General features: G+C 37.8%; 1 protein-coding gene across 3 annotated transcripts in view; it reads left to right on the forward strand.

The window, feature by feature from the left end:
- Positions 1-16,941, forward strand: part of TOP6BL (TOP6B like initiator of meiotic double strand breaks) — a 106,470-nt gene that overhangs the window by 39,536 nt on the left and 49,993 nt on the right. The gene's annotated exons all lie outside the window — the stretch shown is intronic.

Here is a 16,941-nt window from a genome sequence, read left to right on the forward strand (position 1 = left end):
CCATACTGGTTTGATTACTACAGCTTTGTAACATAACTTGAAGTCTGGAATTGTGATAAAACAAATTCTGAATTTCTTTTTCTTTTTCTTTTTTTTTTTTTTTTTCAAGATTGCTTTGGCTATTCAGGGCCTTTTGTGGTTCCATGCAAATTTTAGCATTATTTGTTCCAGTTCTGTGAAAAATGCCTATGGTATTTTGATAGAGAGTGCATTAAATCTGTAGATTGCTTTTCATAGAATGGACATTTTAACAATGTTCTCTGAGTCCATGAGCATGAAATCTTTCCATTTGTGTCATATTCCATTTCTTTCATCAATGTTTTATATAGTTTTCAGAGAGTAGGTCTTTCATCTCCTTGGTTAAGTTTATTCCTGTATGTTTTATTATTTTTGTGACTGTTTTCTTAATTTCTCCTTCTACTATTTCATTATTATTATTATATAGAAATGCAGTAGATTTTTATATACTGATTTTTGTATCCTGTAACCTTTATCAGTTCTAGTAGTTTTGTAGTGAAGTCTTTAGGGTTTTATATATATATATTATGTCAGCTGCAAATAGAGTAAGTTTTACTCCTTCCTTACCAGTTTGGATGCCTTTGTTGTTTTTGTTGTTCTTGTTGTTGTTGATGATGATCTTGTTTTGGTATTAGGGAAATGCTGGCTTCATAGAATTAATTTGGAAGCTTTCCTTCCTCCTCTATTTTGGAGTAGTTTGAGAAGAATAGGTTTTATTTTTTTCACATTTTAAAATTTAAACTCAATTTGTCAACATATAATATAACGCCCAGTGCTCATCCCATCAAGTGCCCTCAGTGCCCATCACCCAGTTACCCCATCCCCTCACCCACCTCCCCTTCTGTAACCCTTTTGTTTGTTTCTGTAACCTTTTTGTTGTTTTTTGTTTGTTTGTTTGTTTCCCGGAATTAGGAGTCTCTCATGGTTTATCTTCCTCTCTAATTTTTCCCACTCAGTTCCCCTCCTTTCCCTTATAATCCCTTTCACTATTCCTTATATACCACATTTGAGTGAAATCATATGATGATTGTCCTTCTCTGATTGACTTACTTCACTCAGCATAATACCCTCCAGTTCCATCCACATCAGAGCAAATGGTGGGTATTCGTCTCTTCTGATGGCTGAATAATAGGATTTAAATGTTTGGTAGAATTCACCTGTGAAGCCCTCTGGTCCTGGACATTTGTTTTTTGGGAGTTTTTTGATTACTGATTCAATTTCATTGCTGATAATCAGCCTGTTAAATTTTCTTTTTCTTCCTGATTTAGTTTTGGGAGGTTTTGAATTTAAATGGAATTTATCCATTTCTTTTAAGTTGTATAATTTGTTGACATGTAATTTTTCATCACATTTTCTTATAATATTTTGTATTTTTGTGCTGTTGGTTGTTATTTCTCCTCTTTCATTTCTGATTTTGTTTGAGTCCTCTTTCTCTCTCTCCCTTTTGGTAAGTCTGGCTAAAGTCTCATCTATTTCCTTGATCTTTTCAAAAAACCAACTCTGGGTTCCATTGATCTTATTTATTTATTTATTTATTTATTTATTTCTCTTTCACTTATTTCTTTTTTTTTTTTAATTTTTATTTATTTATGATAGTCACAGAGAGAGAGAGAGAGGCAGAGACACAGGCAGAGGGAGAAGCAGGCTCCATGCACCGGGAGCCTGACATGGGATTCGATCCCGGGTCTCCAGGATCGCGCCCTGGGCCAAAGGCAGGCGCCAAACCGCTGCGCCACCCAGGGATCCCTTTTTTTTTTTTTAATTTTTATTTATTTATCTTTCACTTATTTCTGCTCTAATCTTTATTATTTCCTTCCTTCTCCTGGTTTTGTGTTCTGCTTGTTCTTCTTTTTGTAGTTCCTTTAGGTATAAGGAGGTTAGGATGTTCATTTGAGATTTTTCTTGCTTCTTGAATATATCTGTATTGCTATAAACTTCCCTCCTAGAACAGCTTTTGCTGTATTCAAAGATTTTGGACTGTTGTGTTTTCATTTTCATTTGTCTCCATATATATTTTTATTGCTTCTTTGATTTCTTGGTTGACCCACTGATTGCTTAGTAGCATGTTATTTAACCTCCATGTAGTTGTGTTCTTTTCAGATTTTCTTGTGGTTGATTTCTAGTTTCATAGGATTGTGATTAAAAAAAAAAGGTGCATGGTATGACTTAAGTCTTCTTGGATTTGCTGTAATTGTTTTGTGCCTACCATGTAATCTCTTCTGGAGAATGTTCCATGCGCATTTGAAAAGAATATGTATTCTGTTGTTTTAGGATGGAATGTGTGGAATATTTCTGTTAGATCCATCTAGTGCAATGTGTCATTCAAAGCCACTGTTTCCTTGTTGATTTTCTGTTTGGATGATTTATCCATAGATGTAAATGTGATGTTAAAGTCCCCTGCTATTACTGTATTACTATTGGTTACTTCCCTTTATGTTTGTTATTAGCTGCTTTATGTATTCTGGTGCTCCCATGTTGGGTGCATAAATATTTGTAATTGTTACGTATTTTGTTGGATTGTTCCCTTTATGGTCATAGAGTGTCCTTCTTTGTCTCTTGTTGCAGTCTTGTTTAAAGTCTATTTTGTTTGATAGAAATAGTACTACTATGGCTTTTTTTTTCACTTCCATTTGCATGATAAATGTTTTTCTGTCCTTGTACTTTCAATCTGCTTATGTCTTTAGATCTGAAATGAGTCTCTTTTAGGCCCAAAAGTCTTGCTTTTTTGTCTATTCTGTCACCCTATGTCTTTTTTAAAAAAGATTTTATTTATTTATTTAGAGCATGAATGGGGGAGAAGAGGAGAGAGAGAATCTCAAGCAGACTTCACACTCAGTACAGAGCCCAATAAGGGGCTTGATCCCAGGACCCCAAGATCGTGACGTGAGCTGAAATCAAGAGTCAGACGCTTAACTGACTGAACCACCGAGGCACTTCACTATATGTCTTTCTTTTGATTGGGGTCCATTTATATTCAGAGTGGTTATTGATTCGTATGTAGTTATTGCCATTTTGTTCCTTTTATGGTTGTTTTTGTAGTTCTCTGTTGTTTCTTCTCTTGCTCTCTTCTCTTATGGTTTGCTTGTTTTCTTTAGTGATATGCTTCAATTTCTTTCTCTTATTTTTTATATATATAATTCCAGTTTTTGATTTGTGGTTACCATTAGGTTTATATATAACATCTTATGCATATAGCAGTCTATATTAAGTTGATGGTCACTTAAGTTTAAATCCATCCTAAAAGTACTAAATTTTTACTCCTTTCCTCCTTCCCTATGCATTTTAGGTATATGGTGTCACATTCTTTTATTTTGTGAACTTCTTGACTTGTTTTTATACATACACTTAATTTTACTGCTTTGGTGCTTCCTACTTTTCTTACTCCTGCTTATGATCTTTCCTTTTTTTAAAAAAATTTTTATTTATTTATGATAGTCATACAGAGAGAGAGAAACAGGCAGAGACACAGGCAGAGGGAGAAGCAGGCTCCATGCACCAGGAGCCTGATGTGGGATTTGATCCCGGGTCTCCAGGATCGCGCCCTGGGCCAAAGGCAGGCGCCAAACCGCTGCGCCACCCAGGGATCCCTGATCTTTCCACTAAAAGAGTCACCTTTAACATTTTTTGTAGACCTGGTTTAGTGATGATGAATTCCTTTAGCCTTTGGAAAACTCTGTCTCTCTATTCTGAATGATAGTTTTGCTGGATAGAGTATTCTTGGTTGTGGGGTTTTTTTTTTTCTTTTAGCACTTTGAATATGTCATGCCACTTTCTTCTGGTCTGAAAAGTTTCTGCTGAAAAATCAGCTGATAGCCTTATGTGATTTCTCTTGTGTGTAACTGTTTTATCTTGCTGCTTTTAATATTCTCTATCACTACTTTTTGCCATTTTGTTTACTATGTCTTGTGTGGACTCCCTTGGGTTGATTTTGTGATGGGGGGGCGGGGCTCTCTGTGCGTCCTGGATCTGGATTTCAGATCCTCCTCAGGTTCAGGAAGCTTTCAATTATCATTTCTTCAAATAAGTTCTGTCCCCTTTTCTCTCTCTTTTCCTTCTAGGATCCCTGTAATGCAAATGTTATTATGTTTGATGGTGTTGCTGAGTTCCCTTAAGCCTATTTTCATTTTTCTTGCTCTCTTCTCTTTCTTTCTCTCCTGTTCAGCTCTATTGGTTTCCATTACTCTTCCTCTAGGTCACTGATCAATTCTTCTATTTACTCTAGTCTACTATTTATTCACTCTAGTATATTTTAAATCTCAGTTATTGAGTTCTTTGCCACTGACTGGTTCTTTTTTTGTGTTTCTGTCTCTTTCCTGAGGGACTTATTGAAATCCTCTATTCTTTTCTCAAGTCCACTAAGTGTCTTTATGACCATTATTTTAAATTCTCTATCAGGTATATTACTTATTTCCATTTTATTTAGCTCTTTGCTGTGATTTTGTCCTGTTATTTAATTTGGGACATATTCTTATATATCCTCATTTTGTCTAACTCTCTGTGTCTGTTTCTGTGTGTTAGGAAAGTCAACTATGTCCCTTGCTCTTGAAATTAGTGGCCTTATAGAGAAGAGGTCTTGTAGTGCCCTGCAGTGCAATGTTCACTGTTCGCCAGAACCTGGCACTTCAAGGGTGTCCCCTATGTATATTGCGTGTGCCCTACTGTTGTTGCTGAGCTGTATTTGCCTTCAGTCAAGTCTTCTTCGATGGTTCTCTTTGCCTGTTGTAGGCAGGGTTTGGTCCCTGTGTTGTTAGTGGACAAGAGTGGAGCCACCTTGGGCTTGAGTTAAATCTGATCAGGTATTTGCCAGAGCTGTGGTAGCACTGAACTGTAGGGTGCTTTCCTTATGTTGTCCTGAGAAGTTTTCACTGGTAGATGGGGCCTGCAGTCAGACTAGATGTCTGCCCATTGCTGGGGCTGCAGTCAGACTGATGTGTGTGACTATCTTCCCCTCTTCTTGGGATGTCACTTTGGAATTGTGCTAGCCCCTCTAAGGGCTGCTCGTACACTGCTAGTGTTGTGGTACCATTCTGGATGGGCTCCTGCCAATTGGAGAGGATGTGTCCACAGGAGAATGCAGTTGCAGGGCCCATGGTGTCAGCAAAGTCTGCTGGTCTGCTGAAGGAGGGGACCTGCAACCTCTGTGGAAAACTCCTGCCCAGTCCAGGATGGAGGAGGGGATTTCAGCAGGAGAACCCTGGGAGTGAAGCATGCAGCAAGCTAGGTGGAAAGTGTTTGCTCTGCACTGGTTCTTGTAGGGGTCTCTATATCTAAGCTGGGTCTCTATATCTTGCAGGGGTCTCTATATCTAAGTTAGGGGAGGGAAATGGTGCCTGCCAGCTCTTTTATTCTTTTGTTTTTAAAGATTTTTTATTTATTTATCCATGAGAGACAGAGAGAGAGAGAGAGAGAGAGAGAGAGAGAGAGAGAGGCAGAGACACAGGCAAGGGAGAAGGAGGCTCCATGCAGAGAGCCTGACATGGGACTCGATCCCTGGTCTCCACGGTCACGCCCTGGGCGGAAGGCAGCAGTTAGCCCTGGTCTCCACGGTCACGCCCTGGGCGGAAGGCAGCACTAAACTGCCGAGCCACCCAGACTGCCCCTCTTTTTATTCTTAAAAAAAACTATTTTATTTATTTATTTGACAGATAAAGAGAGAGAAACCGCGAGCACAAGCAGGGGGAACAGCAGAGGGAGAGGGAGAAGCAGGCTTTCTACTGAGCAGAAAGCCCAATGTAGGGCTCAATCCCAGCACCCCAGGATCGTGACCCAAGCTAGCTGAAGGCAGATGCTTAACTGACTGAGCCACCCAGGCACTCCTCTTTTTTTTTTTTTTTTTTTAGAAGATTTTATTTATTTATTTGAGAGAGAGAGCATGAGTTGGGGAAGAGGCAGAGGCAGAGCAAGAGGGAGAAGCAAACTCTCAGCTGAGCAGGGAGCCTGCTTCTCTCTCCTGACACAGGGCTTAATCCCAGGATCCTGAGATCATGACCTGAGCCAAAGTCAAACATATAACCTACTGAGACCCCCAGATGCCCCCCAGCTCTTTTATTCTTGGAGAAGTCTCAAGTGTTTTTTCAAACTGCTGTTTCAATGCTTATCTCAGCAGGTCTATTGTTGTACTGTGTGTGTCTTTAAGGATGGGAACTCAGTTTCCTATCCCTTCCAGCTCTCCCAGAGCTCAGCTACTGATTTTTAAAGTTCCGGGTATTAAACCCACAGATTGTAAGAACTTGTGAAGTTAGGACCCTATGATTTTCAAAGCCAAATGTTATGTTGGTTTTGTCTTCCTGGCACGGGTGCCCTGTGCCTGGGTTGCCTGGGGTGTGTAGTGTGGGATCTTCTCTCTCTCCTCTCTATGCCCTGGCATCTCTCCCTCCCATGGGTAGATAGCCCTCTGGGTCATTTTGGCTCCTGACTGTGTTTCTGCCCTTCCTACCCTCTTTGATGTGGCCTCTTCTCTAGATTTAGCTGTCTGTGCTACCAGTGTTCAGGTCATTTATATATTATAGCTGAGTTGTTTACGCTGTGTTTATCTAGGTATATCTGTGGGACAAGGTAAGCCTAGGATCCTCCTACTCTGCACTCTTACCCAGAAGTCTCCAAGGGCTGTTAATTTTTTTTATTATTATTTATTTATGATAGTCACAGAGAGAGAGAGAGAGAGGCAGAGACACAGGCAGAGGGAGAAGCAGGCTCCATGCACCGGGAGCCCGATGTGGGACTCGATCCCGGGTCTCCAGGATCGCGCCCTGGGCCAAAGGCAGGCGCCGAACCGCTGCACCACCCAGGGATCCCAGTTAATTTTTTTTTAAAACAGGGAAAATGAAAGGGTGCCTTGGGTGGCTCAGTTGGTTGAGTATCCAACTCTTGATCTCATTCAAGTCTTGATCTCAAGCTCCATGCTGGGTGTGGAGCCTACTTAAAAAACAAAGGATACCTGGGTGGCTCAGTCTGTTAAGCATTCAACTCTTGATTTCTGCTCAGGTCATGATCTCAGGGTTGTGAGATCAAACCCCAGGTCAGGCTCTGCACTCAGCAGGGAGTCTGCTTGAGATTCTCTCCCTCTGTCCTTCCCCCACTCACACACTCTTTCTACACACTCTCTCTCAAAAAACAAGTATAAGTAAAATCTTTAAATCAAAATGACAATAAAACACAGGGAAAATATATGGAAATGAAAAGGACCTAGGATAACTAAAACAAACTTGAAAAAGAACATTATTGGAGGACTTAACCTACCCTACTTTCTATAAAGCTACGGTAAGGCGGCCCCAGTGGCGCAGCAGTTTAGCGCCGCCTGCGGCCCGGGGTGTGATCCTGGGGATCTGGGATCAAGTCCCACGTCGGGCTCCCTGCATGGAGCCTGCTTCTCTCTCTGCCTGTGTCTCTGCCTCTCTCTCTTTATGAATAAATAAATACATTTTTTAAAAAAAAAATAAAGCTACAATAATTAAGATAGTGTTGAAATGGCATAAAGACAGACAGAGAGCAGCCCAGGTGGCTCAGCGGTTTAGCACCGCCTTCAGTCCAGGGCCTGATCCTGGAGACCCAGGACCGAGTCCTACATCAGGCTCCTTGCACAGAGCCTGCTTCTCCCTCTACTTGTGTCTCTGCCTCTCTCTCTCTCTCTCTCTCTCTCTCTCTCTCTCTGCCTCTCATGAATAAATAAATTTTTAAAAAATCTTAAAAAAAAAAAAAAGAACAGTGAGAAAGAATAGAGTCCAGAAACAGGCCCATACTTACAGGCCCATACTTGATAAAAGCACCAAAACAATCCAATGAGGAACAGTTTTTAAATTGAGGTATAATTGATGTTTAATATTATATTAATTTTAGGTATACAACAATGATTTGATGTTTGTATACATTGTGAAATGATTACTACAGTAAGTCTAGTTAACATCCATCACCATATATAGATACAAATTTTTTTCTTATGATGATAACTTTTAAGATCTATTCTTTTTTTTTTTTCGATCCTGGATCCCAGGATCACGCCCTGAGCGAAAGGCAGACGCTCAACCTCTGAGCCACTCAGGCATCCCTTAAGATCTATTCTTTTGGCAACTCTCAAATGAGCAGTAAGGACATGAAAGTACATATGAGTACAATATTAACTAGTCACCATGGTGTACATTACATTCCCTTATTTATTTTATAACTGAAAGGTTGTATCTTTTGACTCCCTTTACTCCTCTATCCACCCCCTCCTGGGAACTACCAGTCTGTTTTCCATATCTGTAAGCTCATTTTTTTTTAAAGATAGATTTGTTTGTTTGTTTATTTATTTATTTATGATAGACATAGAGAGAGAGGCAGAGACACAGGCAGAGGGAGAAGCAGGCTCCATGCAGGGAGCCCGACGCGGGACTTGATCCTGGGACTCCAGGATCGCACCCCGGGCCAAAGGCAGGCGCCAAACCACTGAGCCACCCAGGGATCCCCATTTTTTTCTTTTTTAAAAAAGATTTTATTTATTTGAAAGAGAGCATGCACAAGTGGTGGGGCGAGGCAGAGGGAGAGGGAGAAGCAGTTTCCCGCTGAGCAGGGAGCCTGACTCAGGGCTCAATCTCAGGACCCTGGGATCATGACCTGAGCCAAAGGTAGATGCTTAACCTACCGAGCTACCCAGGCACCTTGCATTTTTTTCTTTTAGATTTCACACATAAGTGAGATCATACGGCATTTGTTTTTTTCTCTCTGACTTCACTTAGCATAATGCCCTCAAGGTTCATCTGTGTCATCACTACTGGCAAGATTTCATTTTTCTAAAGACTGAATAATATTGCATTATATATATCTTATTATATATGCACATTATGTATATATACATACAATAGAATATTATCCCATTTATATATATATATATGCAATATGGAATATTATCCACATTTTCTTTATCCACTCATCCACTAGTGGAAACTTAGGCTGTTTCCATATTTTGACTATTGTAAATAATGCTGCAGTGAACATGTGTATGCATATAACTTTTCAAATTAATGTTTTTGTTGTTTTTAGATAAATACCCAGAAGTAGAATTGCTGGATCATATGGTAGTTACATTGTTAATTTTTTTTTCATAGTGCCTGCACCAATTTACATTCTTATCAACAATGTACAAGGGTTCACTTTTCTTTACATCCACACCAACACTTTATTATTTCTTATCTTTTTGATAGTAGCCATTTTGTGAGGTGATATTGTGGTTTTGATTTGCATTTTCCTGATGATTAGTGACATTGAGCATCTTTTCATACATCTATTAGCCATCTGTATGTCTTTGGAAAAATGTTTATTTATATCCTTTGTATTTATTTATTAAAAATTTTTTAAAAGATTTTATTTATTTATTCATAGAGACACACACAGAGAGAGGCAGAGACACAGGCAGAGGAAGAAGCAGGCTCCATGCAGAGAGCCCGATGTGGGACTCGATCCAGGGTCTCCAGGATCACGCCCTGGGCTGCAGGTGGCGCTAAACCGCTTGCGCCACTGGGACTGCCCTATTCATTAAATTTTTTATTTATTTATTCATGAGAGACACACACAGAGAGAGGCAGAGACACAAGTAGAGGGAGATGCAGGCTCCCTCCAGGGAGCCTGGTGTGGGATTCGATCCCAGTACCCCAGGATCATGACCTGAGCCAAAGGTAGACAGACCCTCAACCACTGAGCCACTCAGGTGCCCCACCTGTGTCCATTTTTATTTTTATTTTTTTTTAATGATGGTTCTTTAGACTCATCATGCTTCTTTTTTTAAATTTTTATTTATTTATTTATGATAGTCACACAGAGAGAGAGAGAGAGTGTGAGAGGCAGAGACACAGGCAGAGGGAGAAGCAGGCTCCATGCAGGGAGCCCGATGCGGGACTCGATCCTGGGTCTCCAGGATCACGCCCCAGGCTGCAGGCGGCGCTAAACCGCTGTGCCACCGGGGCTGCCCCAATTTTACCAGTTTTTCTACTTACATTCTTTTTCAGTTTCTGGATCCATTACAGGATCTCACTTAGCATTTAGTTGTTATGTTTTATTAATCTCTTTCAATTTGTGACAGTTTCTCAGTCTTCCTTTTTCTTTCATGACCTTGATACTTTTGAAGAATATTTGTCAGTTATTTTATAGCTTGTGTGATATGTTCTTATATTAGATTGAATGTTATATTGTTGGAAACAATGCCCCCAAGATAATGTATCCATTTCAGTGTACCATATGAAGGAACTGATGATGTTGATGTTTTTATTAGTAAAGCTGACCTTGATTATTTGTTTGAGGGGTTATCTGCCAGATTTTTCCAAGTAGAGTTACTTCTTGTAGGTTTTAAATATTTAGGGGAAATACTATAAGACTTTGCAAGTACCCTGTTTTTCCTTAAATGTTCGTCCACTAATTTAGTATTCATTGGTAGATCTTGCCTTCAGCAATTATTACTCTTGTGTTATTGTGATTTCATATGTCCTCATTTCTTCTTATTTTTTGTCCTCATTTCTTCTATATTTATTTATTGAAATTTGTAAGCAAGAGCTTACACCTTGGGCTCCCGGTGCATGGAGCCTGCTTCTCCCTCTGCCTGTGTCTCTGCCTCTCTCTCTCTCTCTGTGTGACTATCATAAATAAATAAAAAAAAATTAAAAAAAAAAGAGCTTACACCTTCTTCACCTTTTTATTAACCCAGTTATTTCTATCAGAATAAACTTGTGGATATTTATTTTATTTGGGGTGTTATATAATTCAATACTATTTTCTACTCTGAGTATTTTCAGATGTTATCATTCTAAGATGTTATTCTTTTGCTTTAAACTGTTAGTTGTAGGTTAGGAAAAATATGAGAAAAAATTATCTTTTGTATTTACTCATTTATTTCTGGTGCTCTTCATTTCTTCGTTCCTTCTGGATTTTCTTCTTCAGCCTAAAGAACATCCTTTAGCATTTCTTGTAGTACAAGTCTTCTGCCAACAAGTTATTTAATCTTCTGTTTGTCTAAAAATGTCTGTATCTTACCCTCATTTTATTTTTTGTATTTAAAAAGATTTTATTTATCTATTTGACAGAGAGAGTACAAGCAGGGGGAGCAACAGGCAGAGGGGGAGGGAGAAGCAGGCTACCTACTGAGCAGGGACCCCAGTGTGGGGCTAGATCCCAGGAGCCTGGGATCATGACCTGAGCCAAAGGCAGATGCTTAACTGACTGAGCCACCCAGGTGCCCTTTACCTTCATTTTAAAAGAATGTTTCATTGGATTTGAAATTTTAGGTTGACAGCGTTTTAAAAGATGTCACTCCATTGTCTTCTGGCCTCGACTGTTTCTCAGAAGAAGTCAGTGTAATTCATATTATAGTTGCTCTGTATGTATTATGTGCGTTTCCCCCCAGCTTGTTTCAAGATTCTCTATTTATCTTTTTTTTTTAAATCACTTTGACCATTATGTACTTAGGTGTGATTTTCTTTGCATTTATCCTGCTTGGGGTTTGCTGAGTTTTTCACATCTTAATATTTTTCATCAAATTAAACAAAAATTATCCATGAGTTTTTCATATTTTTCTGTCCTATTCTACTTTCTTTTCTTTCTGGAACTCCGGTTATACATATCTGTAACTGGTTGATATTGTTCTATCTATAGATTTCTATAGATTTCTAAGATTCCATTTTTCTTCAATCTCTTTTCCTCTGTTGTTCAGATTGGATAATTTTTGTTGTCTCCTATAATTTTACTGATTTTTTTTCATATCTAATCTATTAAAACTGTCCAGAAATTTCTTCATTTATTGAACTTTTCAGTTAGAGAATTTCCATTTGGTTTTTTTTTTTTTTACAGTGTATACTTCTCTGCTGATATTTCGTATCAGTTGACTTATTTAAACTACCTTTGTCTTTTAACATTTTAATAATAGTATGTGCTTTAAAGCTTCTCCTAAATGTAACATTAACAGGCTTGTTTTTGATTGCTTTTTTTTCTTTGCATGTCTAGTAAATCCTTAATTTTATATTGGGTACTGTGTTCATATATTATATTCTGTTTTATCTCTGGAGAGTGTTGATTTTTATTCTAGCAGGCAGTTCTAGTAGGCTAATCACCTTAACCTTGTGTTAGCTTGTTGTACATTTTATAGAATTGATATGTAGAAACCAAGTCATTTTCCAAACTCTTTTAACTTGATACTACTAAACCTCCATACTGTCTCCTCTGTAGATCTTAAGATTTGGAGTTTTAAGGCTTGGAGTCTTAAGATCTACAGAGGAGGGGTAGATGGTTTTTTGTTTTTTTTTTATAGGGTAGATCAAGAGCAGGTTTTCATCCACAAATTGTTGTTGGGTTTTGTTTTTTGTTTGTTTTTTGTTTTTAAATTCTTTTTTTTAGAAGATTTTGTTTATTATCGAGAGACACAAAGAGAAAGAGAGGCAGAGACACAAACAGAGGGAGAGGCAGGCTTCTGCAAGGAGCCAGATGTGGGACTTGATCCCGGGACTCTGGGATCACACCCTGGGCTGAAGAGGCGCTAAACTGCTGCCCAAGCTGCCCAAGCCTTACCTTTTTTTTGGCATCTTAGCTAGACATCATCAGTTTTATCAAGGTCTCTCCATTCTGATTGGACTTGAAGGCCAACATTTTCCAGTACTGCTTGACCGCTGGTATTCCAATCTCCATTGCAACTGCTGTCTGGGAGATTTTATATAATCCCACCTGTACATGCATAGTCCAGCTTTTGACCAAGGACTCATGGGGACCTCCCACACAGACTTTCGGTACCCACTTCTGTAGAAGTTCCTCCCCTCCAGTGCACCCTACTAGATTCCAGGTACTTCTGCAACTCTGAACTCTGTTCTGTGTCTCCTCAATTTACTGGAACCACTGTAGTGTAGGGCTCTAGGTCCCTGCTAGTGGATGAGAAAATTTCCATAGGCAGATATCCAGGGCAATTGTAGGTTCACTTCAGGAATTTGCCTTCTGTCAGGGATCACATACCTGTGCTCTTATCCAGTTCCTGAAAACAACTGACTCATATGTTTTACTCAATTTTATAGTAGCCTTTGGTGGGAGGGCTGATTTGGTACCTGTTATTTCATCATTGCTGGAAAGAGAAGTTCCAATATATTGTTTTGATGTATGTTTACATTGCCACATGATTGAAATGTTTCTACTTTAACAGTTGAAGAGTTGCATGAAGAGATAGTTTGATATTGTTGATGATATAATTCATTCTTCCTTATCACCACTATCTCAGCAAAAAGGTGCAAATTTCTTTTTAAGATTTTTTTTTATTTATTTGAGAAAGAGAGAGAAAAAACATGAGCAAGGAGAGAGGCAGAGGGAGAAGCAGACTCCCCACTGAGCAGGAAGCTTGATGCAGGGCTTGATCCCAGGACCCTAGGATCATGACCTGAGTCAAAGGCAGATGCTTAGCTGACTGAGCCACCCAGTTGCCCCCAAAAGGTGCAAATTTAAAGTCATTTTTAAGTGGTTATATTGATTTATTTGGTTTATTTAGGTCTTTTTCATCAAGAGCTTGTAGAACATAAATATTTACAGTTTCTCATTCTTTAATGGTAATTTGATTTTCCTAAAAGTCCAGATTGAAAGTTAAAATTTTTCTGGTCTTTGACAATAGTACTTAATTTTATCTTCTGGCTTCTAGTGTTGCTGATGAGAAGTCTAATTCATGCTTCTTTGGGATAATTTCCTTCTCTTTTGTAGTTTCAACAGTTTTCTCTTTATCTTTGTTATTCTGGGTTTCATTGTGATATGTTCTGCTGTGTGACTTTTTTCGTGCCTCTTTTTTTTTTTTTTTTCCGTGCCTCTTTTTTAAAAGAAATTTATCCTGCTTGACATTTGGTACATTTATTCAAATAGTACTTAATTTGATAATTCTCAGTAATTATTTATTCTGGATCTGTTAATATCCAAATATTTCTTATTTAAAATTTTTATGTTTATGTCTTTTTAAAATCCTTAATATCTTTGTGGATTTGCCATTTTGGACATTAAATATAAATGAAATAATACAATATGTAGCCTTTTGTGCCTGGCTTCTTTCATTAAGCATTATGTTTTCCAGACTCATCTGTCTTATAGCATGTAACAATAATTTATTTTTGTGGCTGAAGAATATCACATATTTTGTTAATCTGTATATTATTGATGGACATTGGGTTGTTTCCACTTTTGCCTGCTATGAATTGTGCTGCTATGAAAGATTCAGGTACTACCTTTTCCTTTAAGTGTGTTCTTTTACAGCCACTAATATGCCTTCTGTAACATTTTCATTTCAAATACTGTATCTTTAATTTCCAAGATTTATAACAGGGTTCCCCCCCCCTTAATCTTTCTGTTTAATTGATGGCAGTATATTATTTTTTGAAAAACTTTATTGAGTATAGTTGACACACAGTGTTATATTAGTTTCATGTATACAGTATAGTGATTGAACATGTGTATATGTTATGCCATGCTCAGCTCAATGTAGCTGTCACCATACAACAGTATTACAACATCATTGACTATACTCGCTAAGCTGTAACCTTTTATTCTCATGACCTGTTCATTCCGTACCAGAAACCTGTAACTGTTACTCTGTACCACCCATTTTGCCCATCTCCCATCCCCCTCCCCTCTAGCAACCATCAGTTTGTTCTGTTATGTATAGGTCTGATTGTTTTGTTTGCTTGTTTATTTATATGTTTTGTTTCTTAGATTCCACTTATAAGTGAAATTCGTATGGTATTTGTCTTTCTCAGTCTAACTTATTTCACTTAGCAGAATACCATTCGTGTTGTCTACAAATAGATATGATTTTTTTAAACACTACATTTTATTTATTTATTTATTTATTTATTTATTTATTTATTTTAGAAGAGAATTTTTTTTCTTTCTTTCTTTTTTTTTTTTAAGATTTTATTTATTTATTCATGAGAGAGAACGGCAGAGACACAGGCAAAGGGAGAAGCAGGCTCCATGCAGGGAGCCTGATGTGGGACTCGATCCCGGGACTCCGGGATCACGCCCTGGGCCAAAGGCAGGCGCTAAACCGCTGAGCTACCCGGGGATCCCAGATATGATTTTTATGGCTGTGTAATCTTCCACTGTGTGTGTGTGTGTGCTTGTACCACATCTTCTTGTTCATTCATCTATCAATGGGCACTTCCCTATTTTGGCTGTTGTAAATAATCCTGCAATAAACATAGGGGTACATATATTTTTTGAATTAATTTTTCCCTTTTCTTTATATAAATACCCATTAGTCGAATTATTGGATCATATGGAAGTTCTATTTTAAATTTTTTGAGGAAACTCCATACTATTTTCGACAGTGGCTATACCAGTTTACTTTCCCACAAACAGTGCATGACAGTTCCTTTGTATCCATATTCCTGGTTGGTAACTTTTAGTTAAGAGTTAATTGTCCATCATCTATTTGTTTTGAACACATCCTGCATTGACAGGTTTCCAGTAGGGGGTTTTCTGTTGCTGAGCCATGTACATGTATATGTATATATATTTATGTTTATTTATATGGCAAAGCTTAATCTTATATTTACATATATGGGATTATACATATATACATATATAGGGTTATATATGTATATGTACATATATATGTATATGTATATATGTATAGGATTAAATCCTATATAATGTAATATAAATCCTATATAATATAGTATTAAATTTTGCTTAAGTGGCAAGATACAATGCGTTTACATCTTAAGAAATTATATAGTTCTGAATCTTATTTCCACTTATATGACATAGCTCTAAGGCCCTCAACCTGCATCATTGATGCTCTCACTAGCATCACTTGGCTCTAACCAACTCTCTGGTAGGCAGATGGCAAATCTCTGGCCTCTGTTCATGTTTGTTTAGATCTCCTATGTGTGGCCTGTATGGATCTTGTTCTTAAACCTATGGCTGTTGCAGTATTAGCCCCATATTTTTTCCCTAGTTCAAACCCCAAATATGGTGTGCATTTTCGGTCCATACCTACTATTATAGATTCTCTCTCTTTTTCCTTTCTGAAGATGAGGGAAATTTACCTCTCCATTTCTGATCTATAAGGATTTGTCTCTCTTTCTCACCGTGCTATGTATTTATTACGTTTTAAAAACACCTGTTTTAATAGGTGATGGGGATTAAGGAGTGCACTTGTAATGAGCACTGAGTGCTGTATGGAAGGGTTGAATCTATATTATACACCTGAAACTAATATTATGCTGTGTGTTAACTAGAATCGAAATAAAAACTTTAAAATATCTGTTTTATCATTTTATGTGTTTGGGAAGATGCAGTTTCAACATATGCTCAATTTACCTTGAAATAGAAGACTTTTATTTAGTTTTATTGTTCTACTTTTCATATTTAACTCTAGTCAATCCATCTGGACTTTGTGTGTGTGTGTGTGTGTCTGTGTATGAAGTGAGGCAATTGAAATTGATTTCCCTCAAATCACTACATATTTTATTTAAATTCTTATTAAGATTTCTGCAGAATTTAGTTATTAACAAGGCTTCTTCTCACATATCTACACGTTTTCCCCATTCTGCATTGTATCAATGCTTCAAAGACAAAATAAGATTCAGGAACAAATTTTATATTTCACAGAAAGGTAATTTAGTCACAGTAAAAAGAAAGTCACCTTAGGTCAGTAAGTTGGTCACTGATAAAACTGAAGATTGATGCAAGGCATCTTGGTTCAGTGCCAAGTTCACTAAACTTCAGTGTAGCGTAACCTTGCAGCCATATTATTCCATGCTTTATGACTGAATACACTTGAAAAACAAATAAGAGTAAGAAAAATACTACCCATTAAGAATGATAGCTAGTACTTGATCTTGTTCATACTTTTTGAGATGGTTAAAGCTTTATTAGATATGTAATATGAATGCTGTAGGAGAAAGTTGCACTATTAGGATGTATTTTGTAAATAGGTTTTTA

This window comes from Vulpes vulpes, chromosome 5, assembly GCF_048418805.1.
Source record: "Vulpes vulpes isolate BD-2025 chromosome 5, VulVul3, whole genome shotgun sequence".
Taxonomy (NCBI): Eukaryota; Metazoa; Chordata; class Mammalia; order Carnivora; family Canidae; genus Vulpes; species Vulpes vulpes.